The following is an 18,651-nucleotide window of genomic DNA, read 5'->3' as shown; positions in this document are numbered from 1 at the left end:
TTACCCTCATGGAAATTCGGGCTGCTTTCTCCCCGGGGAAAGCGAGCTGCCATACATTCGGCGCTACCCATATGTTTTTTTTCCTGCATGCGTGTATTCATGTTTCCTGAGACTTAATGCCGTGTGAGATGGAATTTTTTTACTTTATTCCAAGTCCCACGGGTATTTGATGGACATTTTTATCTATGCCTATACAATTTTGCCAGGAAAGACCCTTTTGTCAATCGTGGGATCTTTAACGTGCACACCCCAATGTAGTGTACACTGAGAAATTGAAAAGGTTTTTAGAAAAGTCTAAACATTGTTACACTTTTTTTTAGACACCTTGACAGATTCTTGGCCATATAAAGATGGCAGATGAGACAAATATAGTTGAAAAGGCCATTTTTGACTCACATGCGAAGCAAAAGTGAGTCTATGTACTCACCCGAGTCGTCCGTCCGTCCGGAAAACTTTAACGTTGGATATTTCTTGGACACTATTCAGTCTATCAGTACCAAATTTGGCAAGATGGTGTATGATGACAAGGCCCCCAAAAAACATACATAGCATCTTGACCTTGCTTCAAGGTCAAGGTCGCAGGGGCCATAAATGTTGTCTAAAAAAACAGCTATTTTTCCCATTTTCTCTGAAGTTTTTGAGATTGAATACCTCACCTATATATGATATATAGGGCAAAGTAAGCCCCATCTTTTGATACCAGTTTGGTTTACCTTGCTTCAAGGTCAAGGTCACAGGAGCTCTTCAAAGTTGGATTGTATACATATTTTGAAGTGACCTTGACCCTGAACTATGGAAGATAACTGTTTCAAACTTAAAAATTATGTGGGGCACATGTTATGCTTTCATCATGAGACACATTTGGTCACATATGATCAAGGTCAAGGTCACTTTGACCCTTATGAAATGTGACCAAAATAAGGTAGTGAACCACTAAAAGTGACCATATCTCATGGTAGAAAGAGCCAATAAGCACCATTGTACTTCCTATGTCTTGAATTAACAGCTTTGTGTTGCATGATCTTGGATGACCTTGACCTTGGGTCAAGGTCACATGTATTTTGGTAGGAAAAATGTGTAAAGCAGTTCTTAGTGTATGATGTCATTGCTAGGTTTAGTTATTTGACCTTGACCCTGAAGGTCAAGGTCATGTCAAGGTCAAGCATGTGAGTCGTCTGGGCTTTGCCCTTCTTGTTTTATCATTGGCTGTGTGTGTGTGTGCAAGACAATAGTTTTGGTGGTAATAACAAATTGCGGAGCACAATGGTGATATTTGTGTTAGAGGGCTGTCACACATGCGACTGAGTCGCGTGATTTACCCTGTCACACAGCCGACTCAGTCGTAGAAAACAGCTACGACAAGTCTGCGACTCAGTCTCATGCGATTCCCTCGTAGCTTTGAGGTTTAGAACATGTTCTATTCCTGCGATCCAGTCGTCGGTCAATCGCAGGGGCAGAGCCAACAGAGCCAATCAGAACGCGTTGCTGCGGCCTTGACGTCGTGACGTAAAATAATGGCGGACAGTGGCGTACAGCGTCTCTTCGTCGATTCAAAACTTTTTGGAAGAACAGTTTTTTACTCAGATATAAAGGAGACGTTTTAGGCGTGTACAGCTGTCGGAAAACATTAATTGCAACTGTCTGGGAACTTTATTTCTTGCAAAGGCGTAATGCTGAAAGGAATTTTTCAGAAAGGTAGAGCGACGTTCAAACATTTAGCGTCTGCTCTCGCAAAGCACATTTGCCGTGACACGGCACTTCCGCCCCGCTCGCGTGGAGTTATCGTTCGTCAATCGTTCATAGTGTGACGGGTCATGGCCTACGATGTGATGTTCGATCGGCCAAAGACTGAATCGCGACGACTGAATCGCAACGACTGAGTCGCCTGTATGACAGCCCTCTTAGCCTTTTGTTTGTCAGGATTTTGTGTAAAATGCACACAATTTTTGTGTAAAACCCTTCTGCACAAACAAGGTTATGTTTGTGATCATTACGAATTGCAGTGGACTAAGGTGATATTGGTGTTTGTCAGGATTTTGTGTAATACCCTACCCTACCTATTTTTATTTGCATGTGTCTGGAATGTTGTCAATTTCCTGCTGGAAAACCCATGGACACAACAGCATGTTGAGTGTGTGTCTCGTAGAGTGTCTGTGTGTGGCTGTGAACAAATGTGATAGTTGCTCAGAGTTCGTAAAGTTAAGCAGAGTGATGAAGAGATGCCAACTGTTACACTTTCAGCGTTGCAGCCTAAGTTTTAGGAAACATATTGTTATGCCAAGCGTAAAATTGCTTCACACTAACAAATAACCACAAGCAAGCAACAGTTTGCCCTTTCTCTGAATCCGGGGCTGATGAGTTTAAAACAATTACCAACCAGGAAGTTGGATTGGTTGACATTCATGATTGCTTGTGATTTCAACCAATGTGTCCTCATAGGCTATAAATTATTGCACCCAAGGGTTGGCAATTCTGGTTATGGTGTTCACTGTCCATTTTATTAAAAACTTAATACATGTGATGTACAATCGGATCATATTTTTATGATTGGAATTACAGGTGAGATGTATGAGCATTTGTTCGTCATGTCAACACTCAAAATGAAGTTAGGGCAAAAGGAAATGGTGTTACATACTTTTTGCTTGTGATATAGAAATGATGTTTTACAATATACGAGTCATGTTGGTAATGTCTCCAAAGAAATTCTGCCTTTGTTTTACTTTATCTGTGCGTTTATCTTTTAGTCAAGTTTTGACAGTTCCAACACATCCTGCTTACAGGCACCGGTTGTCCCGGAGGTGGTAATGTTTTAACATAGACAGGGAATCGTAACGAGGGTCTTGGTGTGTGTGTGTGTGTGTGTGTGTGTGTGTGTGTGTGTAGAGCAATTCAGAGGAAACTACTGGACCAATCTTCATACAATTTTACATGAGAGTTCCTGGGTATGATATCCTCAGACGGTTTTTTTTTTATTTTGTCGATAAATGTCTTTGATGACACCATGTCTGTCTTTTTGAGGCAGCACTGTCACGCCCTCATTTTTTAATCATATAGATGGACATTTTGGCAAAATAATGAGGTTGGAAATTAAAAATCTGAAAATTGTAATTAAAATTAATTTTTTTATTAAACGATCCATAAATATTTTAGAATAAATTTAAATATGATTTCATCTCATTCCTTGTCGGTTCCCGATTCCAAAAACATATAAATAGATATGATATATTTGAATTAAAAACAAGCTCAAAAAGTTTAAAAAAAAAGAAAAAAGAACAGGGTTACAAAAAACATGCTTATCCTGCTGCACAAATATTTTGGAATCAATTTAAAAATAATTTCATCTCATTCCTTGTCGGTTCCTGATTCCAAAAACATATAAATAGATGATATATTTGAATTAAAAACAAGCTCAGAAAGTTAAAAAGAACAGGGATACAGAAAAGCGTGCTTATCCTGCTCAGTGCTGTTCTGGCTAGTCAATTTTACTGCCTTTGCCACGAGCGGTGGACTGACAAGGCTGAGTATACGGTCTTGGTGAAAAAAATGCAGTGCATACAGTTTCATTCTGTGAATACGACAGCTTACTTAATGTTGTATTTTCGCCTTATGCGACTTCCCTCTCTCTATCGTTTATTTGTACAGGTATATTACTCATATTTTATTCATGAGATAGACCCATTCACACTCCCTTCCCATACAAGGTCTCAAATTAATGTACAGATTATTATTTCAGCTGCATGCACTATCAAAGGAATATACACAGGTCATTGGGAAGGTGGCTGCTGTCCTCTGAACCTTTTGCTTATCAGTTTAATGGCATCCTTGTAATCCACACTACACAGACAAACAAGCGTTTTATACAATGACACCCAAAAAAACCATTTTAAATGTGAAAAAGTGTCATGATTGGAGTTGGTAATCATATATTTATTAAATATGAACATGAAATTACAACAAGCAGATCAAACATTGCACCTGGATCCTTCTTTGTCTCGTACTGGAAATGTTAACCTTCAATAAGGCAGAATAAATGAAGACCATTTTGATGAAGGTTAACATATGATGTTGATGAAATACACCAAGGTTTAACACAAATGTATGTATCATATCGACCATCATTACTCCACAACCAAATAAATATTACTAGTATCATATACTATCCGCTTTGAATGTCGTTTTACATTGGCATCAATCCAACTGCATCTCAATCGAAATCAAGACATACGAAAGTCCATAACAGCAGACTGCTAATGCTCCAAAACTGGATACCCAAATCCTGAAAAGTTAATTTATTGGCACAATTTATGTATTTTGGAACATTCTCAAACACATTTACAAGACAAATGTTTTGTCCTCGGTCTATAACAAATATAGTATGTTTAGTTACATAAACAACAAAGAACAGAAAAAACAGGTTCAGGACTGCTTGATAATTGAAATAGCTGTTAATTGGGAGAAAGATAAAGGAGGGACACGACCTAAGATTTTACATTGAACCAGTTTTTGTTGTTCATATAGGCTCTTATACATAATACAGTCATGTATAAATGTTGAGACCAAGACAAAAATTCCATGTAGCCAAATTCAAACCAATTCTTTTTATCCCAAGCCTAGAACCTAAAATGAAACCTCCCGAAAAATACGAAGTAAAAAATGACAACACTCAATTTCACAGACTTTACAAGAAGGGTTACTCTTCCAGGGAACAAAGTTTGCACTAATAACACAAAACAGTCACACTCGACTTTATATAAAATAAAAATTATAAATGCCAACTTGACGACCCTAATTTTTCTTTTAACAAAAACACAGTGTGTCTGTGTGTGAGTGTATGTGGAGATGGGGGGGGGGGGGGGTCGTTAATATGATGACAGCTTTAAATATAAAGTAAATCATACCATAGACCTAATATAGGTCCCTGACCATACTGATACAGATCTGTGCTCTATGCTTTCTTAAAAAACACTAAATCAAGCCAATGTGTTGGAAAAGATCAACAAACTTTAAACTGAGGCTGTACATCTCAAAATTAAATAATATAATAATGTCTTGGACTGTTGTGAACGTATTTGTTAATTTAATTCGAGTTCACCTAAGTACTGAGAAAACTGCTCCACTACTTCTCGGTTAGTCATGTGAAAGATCCTAGATTTGTCCGATATCAGAGAGGTCCGATGTCGGACGAGTTTTTCAATCATAAGACGCTCAATTTCACCAAATCCGGACACTATAGTCAGTAAAATAGCAATTTAAACTGTAAATGGCAAACGTAGTTGTCTCTTAAAACGCGAGCAGCTCCATGTGTGCTCGGAAAACAAGTTTAAGACATGTTACCAGGTGAGATTTCTTTATTTTGTTCACGCATGCGCAGTGACACCGGCATCGAAATATAACCAAGGCAGAAAACTGAACTCGTGTATACACGTGGTGAGATTTCTGATCTTGTTCGCGCATGCGCAGAGAACCGGGATCGAAAGATGTACATAGGGGAAAGATGAAATCGTCACACCGGGAGATATAGAGTCACGGTTGATCGGAACTGACAAAAGAAGATTATGCATGAGCTCGATCACTTATTTACGGTTATTAGTGCTGAAAGAATGCGTACATAAAAACACTGTGTAACAAACAAATCACGATATATAAATAAATAAATAGATATATAAATTGATAAATAGATAAATAAATAAATAAATACTGAAAAACCAGCAAATCACGATGAAATAAAAAAATAAAAAAATAAATAAACAAATACACAAATGGATAGATAGATAGATAAATAAATAAATAAATAAATAACATAAGCTAACATAACTGACATAACAAATAAATAAATAAATAACTTGAATAATAAAATTCAGCCTACCTTTTCTGCACAATAAAATAACACAATAAAGCACTTCATAAGACAGAGATAAATCGGCAGCGGCTGCATGGGTTCATGAGCACTCTTGTTACAAGCAAAAAATACGCCGCGACTAAGACTTGAAGTTTCAATAAATGCTTTGAAGTAGCAAATTAAAGTAAAGGCTTGGGTGTTACTGTACGGAATGAGAGATATCGAGACATTCGCACCTGGTAATATTTTCCAAAACGATTTGCTCTCTGTTACGAGTTACCTACAAGGTATTTACAAGTATTATACAGTTGTAAAAAAAAAAAATTCAAATCATGTTGTTGATGTTCTTTTACTTCAAGCCTCCAAAAAGGAACTTTGTAGTCGACACTTACTTTTTTACTTGGCGAATACACCTTGATAATTTCAAGTCTATCACGATTTCACTGCAAGGAACGTCGATCACATTTGAGTATGATCTGGGTATGATTCGGGACTTTTGCTTGTGCTGAGACATTCGCCGGGAAGAACTGCATGTGTCAATTTGCTTTACAAACTGAACAAACGGACAATACAAAAACTGACGCGGAACGGCTTCCCGTCCATGTCGGGTGAGGGATGAAAACCGTGAACCATCCCCATGATTTGTACTAACACTTTTCTTGCCATCGAAATTGTTTCCTTCTCCCCCAACCTCCCCATCACAATGAACTATCATGTTTTTGGCGATTAAACGTTCTGACTTCTAAACGTTCTGACTTCTGAGTAACATTCTGGCACTGTTTTCTCAAAACTTCGCAAAGATTAGAAACAACAGTAATACAAAAGACAACGGAGATCGACTCTGTCCTTGAAGACCCCCCCCCCCCCCCACCCCACCCCTCCTTGACCGCTCCCCCTCCCCTCCCCCCCCCCCCCCCGATAAAATAAAAAAAATATAAAAAGTTCCAGTGTGTGTGTGTGTCACCCACATAGTTCTACATTCAGTCTACCTTTTCTTCATTTCAGAGCGCTGGAAGACCAGGAAAACAAATTTAAACTTGGTTGAAAACTTTAACTGATCTTCAAGTCATCACCTAGCATCCAACCGTTGGAATGACCAGTCACCAAATGTTCACTGAATCTTGAAATTCGATCTCATGTCCTCCACTCAAAGAGCCATATCTGCTCAAGCTCTCAATGCATTGCTTTAGAAATTTCAGAAGTTATGACCAAAACGGGCTGACCTAACTCTATGTTGATTTTGGTGAACGTGTAAATACTAAGGTAAATAAGAACGAAAAAAACGGTAAGTAGGATGCGTCGCATAAATAACAAGATAATTTCTTTAACAGAATTGTGTGATCAACAATATCAAACGCTTTCTTAAAATCAAGGAAGACGGCGCCGACTGTTTCCGAATGGTTAATGGCAGAGAGCCATGTATCGCATAGTTTACAGAGAGCTGTGTGACACGAATGTTTAGGGCGAAATCCTGATTGAGATGAAGCGAAAAGACCACGGCTTTCCATGTGCAGAAGCAAGCACTTTTGTACATGTTTTTCTAATGGTTTTGATAGAACAGACAATAGCGAAATTGGCCTAAAATTGTTTATGTCGGTTAAGTCTTTTGTTTTGGGAAGTGTAATTACTTTTGCGGTTTTAAATATGTCTGAAAACACATTTCGGTCAATACATAAGTTGTACGCATACGTAATTGGCTCAGCAAGAAAGGGTAACGAGAGAGAGAGAGAGAGAGACAGCCAGCCAGAGAGAGAGAGAGAGAGAGAGAGAGAGAGAGAGAGAGAGAGAGAGAGACAGCCAGCCAGAGAGAGAGAGAGAGAGAGAGAGAGAGAGAGAGAGAGACAGATAGATAGACAGACAGACAGACAGACAGACAGACAGACAGACAGTGACAGACAGCCAGACAGCCAGACAGACAGACAGCCAGACAGCCAGACAGTGACAGTGACAGAGACAGCCAGCCAGCCAGACAGACAGACAGAGACAGAGACAGACAGAGAGACAGAGACAGAGAGACAGAGACAGAGAGAGACAGACAGAGAGAGACAGACAGAGAGAGACACAAACGTGTCTTCACTGGTCCCCAATTGGTCTTTAAAAATCAAGCATCTTATGATAAGACAATCCTAACCTTTGCAGGCTGTTTTGATTCATGAGCACGCAGTATTTCCCCATGCAGTGTACATTTTTGTTTTGTTGTTCTTCTCTTTCATGTCTACTCCTACTACCCTTTGTCTTCTACCCAAACACCTCTACCCAGATGAAACAAACAACAACAACAACAACAAAACCAAAACCAAAAACACCTTCGAACGTTTAAAAAGCAATTTTATGGTATACCTGGTGTGTAGTGACATAATTACAAACCCAAACCGAACTGTGTGGCTTATTGGGCGATTTGCCTTTTAGGACATCAAAACATCTCAATCTCCACAGCAAGCAGTGATTTGTGGTATGTGACCAAGTGGAGGGGTGGTCTTATTCCATGTAAAAAAAACTGGCCATATCTGTGATGGTGAGCGGGGCCCGGGTAGCTCAGGTGGTAGAGCACTGGACTTGTGATCGAAAGGTCGCTGGCTCGAATCCGGGCCGGGACGGACACAGGTCAACCTTATGTGCAGACCCAGAGACGGTATCCATCTCCCACCCCCGTGTCACCACAGTGGCACGTAAAAGACCTCGGTCATTCTGCCATAAGTGCAGATGACTGATACCACATAAACACGCATACACTTGTGTATCTCATCTAAAGTCGGGTTAAAACCCGGGAACATGTATGCCCCTAATGGCTTTGCCGTGAGGGCGTAAAACTTGAATTTCTCCCGTGATGGTGAGCCGAGCTGTTTACAATGAAAGGAGTGTGCCTTTAACTAAACAGAGATAAATACAAACTGACAAAATTAATGTCATGCACACTGAGGTCCTTTATATCTAACTGTCAGACATCCGGTGTATATCATAATTAATCAATTATCTATTTGGCCGGCTGTACCTAAGCTAACTTGTAAAATGTACAATGTTCGTGAGACTCTTTCTGATCACCTGTGTCTGATAGCTTAAGAACTAATTATCAACTTGTCTTCAAACTGCTTGCAGGCGTTGTATGCCTGTCAAACATGTAATACGAGCGGGTCTGGTGTATAATATATGTACTCTGAGTGTAGACAGCTGAAGTGCTAATCAACTCGTTCTAGAGGGAAACACTATACCTTGTAGTCTGTGTCAAGCTAGTGGCAATCCCATTGCAGTAAGCTAACGGGCGGCTGACATTACAAGGACACTCATGGGAAAATAATAACAACAATACAGTGGACGCCGCTTAATAAAACCGCAGTTAATAGAGCTTATAAAAGCCGATTTCAGACGGTCCGGATTTATCACTATATCTTATGTATTAGAAAAAGCCGGTTAATAAAACCAACCCGCCGCTTATTAAAGCCAGTTTTCTCAGAGAAATCACGTAGTTTGTGACTAAAACTCACATTATCTTGTTCTGATGTGGAAGACGACCAACAAACAAACACTCATAAAATCGTTCTTCTCTGCCGAGTAATAACAAACACTGTACATGAGGAAGACGTGGAACTTGCGAAGAAAATGCGAAAAAGTGTTTGTGGGTTATCGTCCCTAGTTACATGCTGGCGGCGAAAACAAAATGGCGGATCGCGTAGGTACCGATCGCGTGCGAGGTGGTGGTAAATTGTGCTCGGCTTTTTGTTGCAAGAACGCCCGTTACAAACAGAGCTGCTTCGGAAAAACTTTCCACAAGTTCCCTAAAGAAGAAAAAAGGTGGGTTGTGCAGTGATTATTTCATCAAGTTTACTTTCTTCAGAATGAGAATGCAATGGCTCGAGTCAACTCACTCAGTACTACTACTAGTAGACTACAGCGTCAGCAAGTTCTTACAACTGTGATCGAGTGTGAGTCAGCAGTCAGTACAAAACAACAGTTTACACTTGATGACAAACTACCCGTGGGCATATTTGCCGAAACCTTTATCAAACCTTGCTTACGGGAAAAGTACAGTACAAAAGTACATCACTCATCCGTTTTGCGTTCAGGCAGAGCGTTAGATTTAGACTGAAGATCTGATTTAGCTTTTTTTGTCTTTCCTTTTTGCTTAGTTTAACAATAACATTGTTGTTTTTATTGTCAAACTAGGTGCAGAATATGGATGCAATTCACAAGGCGAGAGGACTTTGAAAAGCTGCAGCCAGCTGATGTTCAAGGTCTCAAGCTTTGTACTGATCACTTTGAGGCCAACCAGTAAAACAATCCTGCAGAGAGGATCACTTGTGTGGAATGCTGTCCCGACATTGTTTGCAGTGCCCAATCCACCACCGAAGGTTATTTATTTATTGGTTTTAGGTTTTTGCAAACCAAAGAAGCACACTATTAAATGCAGGTTGAGTAATGACAAGTTTGAGGCTGATAAGAATTGAAAAAAACAGCATTGTTCCCATCAAATAATGCCTGTTTGCATTTAGCGCAAAAAAATGATAAGGCCAACAAAAAAAAGTTACTTATTTTGGATCGACGTCTTGATTATGATGATATGATGAACTTATTTTGCAAAAAAACAGCCCCAAATGGCAAAAAAAAGTATAGCGTCGGCGTCAACAACAAAAAAGTTGTATGTTTTTGGTCACCTGACCCTACCTATGTTTTCCCGACGACCCTAGACTTTTTTTTTTGCATTTTCAAAAATAAAAGGGGTATTCGAAAATCAATTGTTTTCCTGTTTTTCAACAAAATAAGTTAAAAAGATGGTTTAAAAAAAAAAGTTTAGAAAAAAATCTCCACCTTTAGTCATGTTAGGCCACAAAAAAAGTCTGTTTAAGGTAACATAGGCCCCCCAAAAATAGCGTCGGTAGGTCGGCTTTTTATTTTTGTATTTTAGCCATCTGAATATTTTAATTTTATTTTTTAATGCCCCCAAAAAGTCTAGGGCCGGTGGGAAAAAAATAGGGTCCGTCCGGATACCGTAAACAGATTATTTTTTGTTTTGCCTTACCAGAAACATACACTTTTTTGTGTGGCCTAAGACCAATGCCATGAAATTGGGAGAATTGTTTCATTGTGACTGGGTGTTGGTTGTGAGTTTGTCAGTTAAAGAGCTGTGCATTTGCAGGTTGCTAGTGGGAGAAAGCCACCATCGCAAAGGGTAGCTACAAATGAAGCCAGCACCGACCTGTCGCCTGATGCACAAATTGTTCAACCAGGTAAGAGATTTTTAACCATGTAGAACACCTTGACATAAAAAAATGTTTAAACCCATCCATTACATAGTTGATAATTGCTGTATAGGGTGACGGGCGCTGTGGCGGGGTGGTAAGACGTCGGTCTATTAACTCGGAAGGTCGAGGGTTCGAATCCCGGTCGCGGCCGCCTGGTGGGTTGTGTGGAGATGTTTCCGATCTCCCAGGTCAACTTATGTGCAGACCTGCTAGTGACTTATCCCCCTTCATGTGTACACGCAAGCACAAGCACAAGGGCGGGGATATAGCTCAGTTGGTAGCGCGCTGGATTTGTATTCAGTTGGCCGCTGTCAGCGCGAGTTCGATCCCAGGTTCGGCGGAAATTTATTTCACAGAGTCAACTTTGTGTGCAGACTCTCGTCGGTGTCCGAACCACCCCCCGTGTATACTACATTGGGTGTGCACGTTAAAGATCCCACGATTGACAAAAGGGTCTTTCCTGGCAAAATTGCTTAGGCACAGTTAATAATTGTGTACCATACCCGTGTGACTTGGAATAAGGCCATGAAAGGTAAATATGCGCCGACATGACTGCAATCTACTGGCCGTATAAAATTTCATCTCACACGGCATCACTGCAGAGCGCCTAGAACTGTACCCACGGAATATGCGCGATATAAGCGTCATTGATTGAAGACCAAGGTCAATTCCATCATTGTTCCACATCGTATCCATAGTTGCTAATACACTTCATTTCTGGCCTGCCTTCCTACGCTATTGTTTATTTTCATTTTGTGATTTAATTACACGTGTTTTAATTTCTTCCAGGTTGTAACTTGTTATGGTTATGTTATTTTATGTGTGTTTTGTGTGTGTGTTTTCTTTTTTAGATGACATTCAGGCGATCCTGGAGGACATAGGATGTAAAGCATCAAAGTCGTCATCCTCCCCATCCCCTCGTGAAGCGGAACTTCGGCAGAAGGTCAACAAACTGAGGAGCAAGGTTTTCGATTAGAAAAGAAAACGATGGAACCCCGTGTAAAACGAGCGAGTAAATTAGCCAAGCCTCCCAAGAAAGACTTTGTAATAGAACAGTTGTCTCATATATTATCAGGCGAGGCGAGCTATTTTGCCATTTATGCCTGTTACATATTTACCGGTTATCTGCTGCTGTGTCCAATCCTGGCAGAGACGGGAACGCATGTTACCAAGGAGCCGAAGGAGAGTCAATGAGATGAGAGAATGTGATTAACAATTGCCAACTCTCTCCGTACAAAGAGGGTCCAAAATTGTATCAAAATATAGATGGTAGGGAATTCAAAATAAAAAAAGACAATAGACAAAACATGTACTTCGGCTCATAGAGCCTTCTTTAATTTTTGACTCATTAAGTCCATGCTCCGAGAGTCCTTTTTTTAATTTTGAATTGCCTACCATCTATATTTTTATACATTTTCAAAAAGATTCAACAGTCACCTTCCGTTATTCTTGAACTTGGCTATCCCAGCCTTACCTCAACATTCGATATTCCTGTGATATTTTTGACGTAAAATCAATTTTTACTGTAAAACTCTTCGGCAAGAGGATTGGTCCAAGCAAACAAATAATAAACTTGTTTACAAAAACTGTATACATGTATTTAGTTAATACCCCACAAATTGTATAGTATATACAAGATTTTTCCTGATATTTCCGATCAATTGCCTATGGTTTTATTTAGCTAAAAGATTCAAACGTCACACCTATGACTCATGGCTATTTTTAAGGGGGGAGTAGCATCCCTGGTGTGTTGTTTGTGATGTACCTTTTAGTCTGTTCACAGTAACATAGGCACACAAAAAGAGGGGCGGTAGGTCGGCTTTTCTTAATGTTTTTTTAAAACCATCTTTTTACATTATTTTGCAAAAAAACAGGAACAAAATTGATTTTTTTTCTTTCTTTTTCTTCAAATGCCAAAAACAAAAAGGCTAGGGTTGGCGGGGAAAAAATAGGGTTGGTCGGGATACCGTAAACAGACTATTTTGCTTTTTTGCCTAAGCAATGACTAACAAACTTTCTTTAGGGTCTGACATTGTATATACTATACAATTTTTGGGGTATTAACTAAATACATGTATACAGTTTTTGATTCCTTTTATACTTTTTCACAAATTAGCCCTCCCCCCCTTTTTTTTTGGTAGTCTGCCCTGGGGGCGGGAGGTCTCCTAATTTCGGTTTCTAGGGTCACCTTATGCTTCCCCATGAGCTGAGAACTTAATTTAAAATGGGCCTCGATTTTTTTATTTGTATTTTGTAATTGTGCCTTTGTCCAGTCACATGATTTCACTTTGTACTTAAAAACTTGGCACTGTCATTATTTATTGCTATTTATTGTTCAGCTGTTCAGTATTTATTGCTATTGGGCATCAGTTGTTCAGTTGCCCTCTTTCGAATGAGCCATGCATGCATTATGGATGTGTTTAGCGAATTGGGATACCTAAAGCAATGTAAAAGAAGAAACAATGTGAAGCAAACATAGAGCACCAAATAAAATAACCGAATCAGAATGGAAACTTCTTCAGTGTATGTGTGTGTGTGTGTGTGTGTGTGTGTGTGTGTGTGTGTGTGTGTGTGTGTGTGTGTGTGTGTGTTTGCTGTTTTAAATACCGAAAATGTGAAAATAAAGCAAGTCACAGCATGAGAAAGATCGACTGTACTAGTCATGACAAAGCAGGAGACAGCCTGGTCAGCATGTAGAAAAGGGGAATAACTCGTATTTAGCCATTCTCATTTCTAAGCATGCCCAATGAGGAAGTTATCCTTCTTCCCATTGTAGTTTCTTTGGTAATGATTCGTGACGGTGACAGTGAAATTATTGATGTACCGAAGTGATCAAAGTACACGTACATGTACATAATTAAAACAAAAGTTCAACATCCTTCGTGAAGTTTTGCTTAGATTCAAACAAGTGTAAATGACGAAAGAGAAGATTTTTTTTTTCGAAAATGACGTATTCCTGGACCCCCGGTTAATAAATCCGCCGCTTATTAAAGCCATTTTTTGTCGGTCCAGAAGTGGCTTTATTAAGCGGCGACCACTGTACTTGCATACTGTAAGTTTTCCCCAACACCCTCTTTGTTTTCGTTTCCGTCCCATTGGTTCGTTTCCGTCCCATTGATTCGTTTCCGTCCCATTGATTCGTTTCCGTTCCATTGATTCGTTTCCGTCCCATTGATTCGTTTCCGTCCCATTGATTCGTTTCCGTCCCATTGATTCGTTTCCGTCCCATTGATTCGTTTCCGTCCCATTGATTCGTTTCCGTCCCATTGGTTCGTTTCTGAGAGCAATGCACGCATTTGCTAGGTTACAGATTTAATCGAGTACCTAAAACATAATTTTAATTAGCATTGGTATTGTCTGTTAGCGTTAAAGATTATTGCCATTACTAAAAATGATTAAGTCGATGAACCGAACGGGGTTTGCATAACGAAACCGTTTACATTGCTTTAATTACTTAGCATAGCTACGGAGCAATATCGAGTTTATTTTTGCAATTATGTCTAAATTACAGCATAGCGAATGTCTCTTGAACTTCTGAGGGCTGGTAGTACAGTCAGTAGAGCTGATGGGGTCTATGTCGACCAAAACCGCCCTGATATGGCCCTTCGTGGTCGGCTGGGCGTTAAGCAAACAAACAAACAAAAATGTCGACCAAAAGAGTGGGATTCCCTGTAGGTGGAGTTCCTGTAGGATGATTCCCTGTATACAGGGAATACCACAGGGTGTAGTTCCTGTAGCGTTTCGCTGATATCGCTGAAAGTCACGTGATGCTTAGCGACATCGGTAGAATTTGATGGTTTTTTTAATCTTTTTTTATATTTCTTAGAAATTCGAGTATGGTTTGCAAGTTCTATTGAAAAACTCCACCCTGTGTATACAGGGAATCCCCCTGCAGGAACTCCAATTACAGGGAATCCCACTCTTTTGGTCGACATAGACCCCATCAGCCTCAGTAGAGAACTCCATCATGACTTGTGGTCGTCGGGTCACGGGTTCGAATCAAGGTCGGGACGAATACAAGTCAACTTTATGCATAGACCCAGAGACGACAAACGTGCCCATTGTGGCCCGCTTGGTCATGAAAAACCTCGGTCATTTCGCCAGAAGTGTTGGTGTTTGCTTACACCTAAACACGCACGCACCTAATGCCCCGGTCTCACATCTACGAATGTCACCCGACTTTAGGTAGTCGGCTGGAAGTCGGAAGAGGTCGGAGAGTTCGTGAGAATTAGCAATAATGTTTTTGAAAAGTCGGTTAGTTCGGAAGGCCCTTCAGACTGTTTTGAACATGTTCAAAACAGTCGGAAGAGCCTCCTGACTCAGACGAATAGAAATTTGTCGGGTGGTTGTCGTAAGCGTGTCGGTTTAGTCGTAATGCGATTCTGATTAGTCGTAACGGTAGTCGGAAGACTCGTAAGGGTGGTCGGATTTGTCGGTAGCATAGTGTCGTTCGGATTAGTCGTAATGGTGTCTGATTTGTCGTTAGGGCAGTCTGATTTGTCGTTAGGACAGTCGTTAGCTAGTCGGTTTAGTCGTTACACTGGTCGTGAGAGTCGGCTATTGTTCGGAAGTTTTTCGGCTAATAATCGGGCCTGTCGTAACTGCAGTCGGAATTGTCGTTACTGCAGTCGGAAGTGTCTGGACACATGTCGGATTTGTCGGCCCTAAAGTCGGGTGGTTGTCGTCTGCTTGTCGGCTACATGGTCGGATCAGTCGTAAGGACAGGTCGGGAGTGAAATTTGGAGCCGAATTTGCATCCGACACTTCCGACCTAGCCGACTTAACTATCCCCGACACTTCCGAAAAATCGTATATGTGAGACCCAGGCATTAGGGGCTCCGCTCACATAATAACTTCAACAGGACCGACGACGCGCTGCAGATTATCCCAGCCCGCTATACGTTGCATGCAAGGAAACAGGCCAAGTACTCGATCGCCACAATCCCTATCGCGGCATAAATAATAGGCAGTGCGTCGTCTGTGCCGCTGAAACTGCGCAGGTATATTCTGCCCATAAGCAGCGCGACTTCTGTTGGTGCCAACTTTCTCTGATAAAACGTTACCCAAATTTCCCAGCAAAGGATTAATAAGGTAATGAAAAAATGTGATTTTCAAGACAGGACATCATAAATATTTATCTGACTCAGCGAGATCGTAATAACACAACATTTTGACGGATAGTGTATCTTTAACTGACTCAACCAGGGAGGACTTTAGCGCTTGTCACACCAATCCAGATCCCAGCTAGTTCAGATTTACGATGTTGGTTCTTGTGGAAGCACGCAGGCTATCCAGGGTGTCAGTCTTTGTAAGAGAGGTTTAGATGCACATTCGAAAGATAAGTTTTTTTGTTCTGATCGTTCACAATTTGAAATCGCTTTTTTTATTTGATTATTTGTTTTGTAGCAGAGAAGACAAATTGTCTTGGTTGAAACAAAACGAATTGAGTTAGTGAAATGTACTGTTATGACAATTGAAATACATTCTAATGGATGTGTGTGTGTGTGTGTGTGTGTGTGTGTGTGTGTGTGTGTGTGTGTGTGTGTGTGTGGTTGTGGTTGTGTGGGTGTGTGTGTGTGTGTGTGTTCGGTTTGTTCGGAATATGTCTGAGTGTGTGTGTGAGTGTGTGTGTGTGTGTGGTGTGTGTGTGTGTGTGTGTGTGTGTGTGTGTGTGTGTGTGTGCGTGTTGTGTGTGTGTGTGTGTGTACGGTTTGTTCGGAATATTTCTGAGTGTGTGTGTGTGTGTGTGTGTGTGTGTGTGTGTGTATGTGTGTATGTGTGTATGTGTATGTACGTGTATGGTTTTGTTCCTCCCTGCGTGCCTGCGTGTGTTCACGCACATGCGTGATATGCATGTTCTAAAGAAACTGGCTGAAGATGATATAGCGAGCTGGTTGACAATTGGGACAATACGAACATGCAACCGCCAGGTATCTAAGGTCATACCTGAGCAAGTAACCCTACCCTACCCTACCCCTAAAACGCAGGTAGCTCCAGCCGAACAGTTAGTTCTCTGTATTGTTCAATGCGATCATGGGATCAGTGGTCAGCGGAGCTACCGCATGGGGTCTCACTGCAATCTAAGGCGAAACACGTTTTGTGTTTATTGTAAAACGCCTCACAAAAAATAAATGTGATCTGTGGGTTTGAAAGAAACCCTTTTTTTTGTTTGTAATACCAAACATTTTAATTTACTTTTACCAAAACATAATTTGTTGTTGTTGTTCCTGGAGTCGGCGGCTTCGGTAAACGCAGATCTTGGTGGTGGTGGTTGTGGTGGTTGTGGTTGTGGTGGTGAACCTTTATTTCCGCCATTTTGGCGACCTATATATGCTAAGGTAGCCATTCACATGTGAAAAGTCTACCTAACGTTCAGAACGGTTACTTATATCGTGAATGGCTACTTGGTGAACTGCTACCTAATTTGATGGCCTTTTTTGGTCAGGCGACTTAAAGTGAATGTTTACTTAAGTGTGAATTAGCGACTTAAGAATTCCTCCACCATGGCTACCTTTAATGTGAAATGTTACTTGATTGTGAAATTGATACCTAACCCAAACCCTAACCCTAACCCTAACCCTAACCCCAACAGTGACACTAACATTGACAGTGACACTAACATTGTAGCTGACATTGATGACTAAAGATGATACTGACAGTGACACTGACATTGACTTCAAAATTGTAATGGTTTCAGTCAATAAAAATGTAACAAATAAAAATTTAATTTGAATTTCAGACCTAATAGCTGGGGTTATCCTTCGCACCACGTGTCTGTTGTGTGTTTGTATTCACGTTGTCCATTATGTTGTTACGTGAGCGTGCGTGTTGGGTAAGTTCGCCGTGCTTTGTGCTCAAAACTGTATAATTGATAATTATTCGGTTGCCTGAGAAATTGCGCGTTTGAGATTTCATATTTATATTTATTATTGGCGAATAAAGATGACACTGGCATTGAAAGCTGAAAGTGACACTGACATTGACGAATAAAGATGACACTGACAGTGAAACTGACAGTGACACCACAGTGACTCTGACAGTGACGTTTACAGTGACATTTGACAATGAGTTTTATGTAACTCAAATGAATTCTTGTTGTTTGAGCATTCTGTATGCTATTCCTAGCCAATGAGATTATTAAACCTTTGTGCTTTTATTTTGTTTGTATTGTTTAAATGCAAGTATGTATGGTTGTGACCTCTGTGGCAAGGTGTTCGCCTCGAGTGTTTGAAGTACGGGGATGGAATCGCGGCTGGGTCATACCAATGACATAAAAATTGATAATACAGTGGAACCCCTCTGTAAAGACCTTCAGTCTAAGGACTTCCTCAGTACAAAGACCTGATTTCCAGAAACATTTCCTTCTTTGAGTCAGTAAAGTTACCCCTCTACAAAGACTCTCTCTCTCGACAAAGACCAGATTTTTGTGCATTTTGATGGGTCGTTGAAGAGGGGTTCCACTGTATAGCAGCTCCCAGTCAGGTGCCTGACATTATGGGTACAGTGCTAGGACTGAGATGGCTCGGTACCAGTACACTGTGACCGAGTGGGATATCAGCCTGTGTTGCGACTGTT

At 40.5% G+C, this 18,651-nt stretch overlaps 1 protein-coding gene and 1 long non-coding RNA gene across 2 annotated transcripts in view; one reads left to right on the top strand and one right to left on the bottom strand.

Moving 5' to 3' along the window:
- LOC138980183 (uncharacterized protein C2orf50-like) overlaps nucleotides 1–18,651 on the bottom strand; it is a 62,872-nt gene that overhangs the window by 16,307 nt on the left and 27,914 nt on the right. The window lies entirely within an intron of this gene.
- Nucleotides 9,393–13,583, top strand: LOC138980175 (uncharacterized). Its single transcript, XR_011460260.1, has 3 exons — nucleotides 9,393–10,185; nucleotides 10,971–11,061; nucleotides 11,928–13,583. It is a non-coding gene; the product is annotated as an uncharacterized lncRNA (long non-coding RNA).

The sequence above is a fragment of the Littorina saxatilis genome, linkage group LG11, assembly GCF_037325665.1.
Source record: "Littorina saxatilis isolate snail1 linkage group LG11, US_GU_Lsax_2.0, whole genome shotgun sequence".
NCBI lineage: Eukaryota > Metazoa > Mollusca > Gastropoda > Littorinimorpha > Littorinidae > Littorina > Littorina saxatilis.
This window is presented reverse-complemented; position numbering and strand designations above follow the sequence as displayed.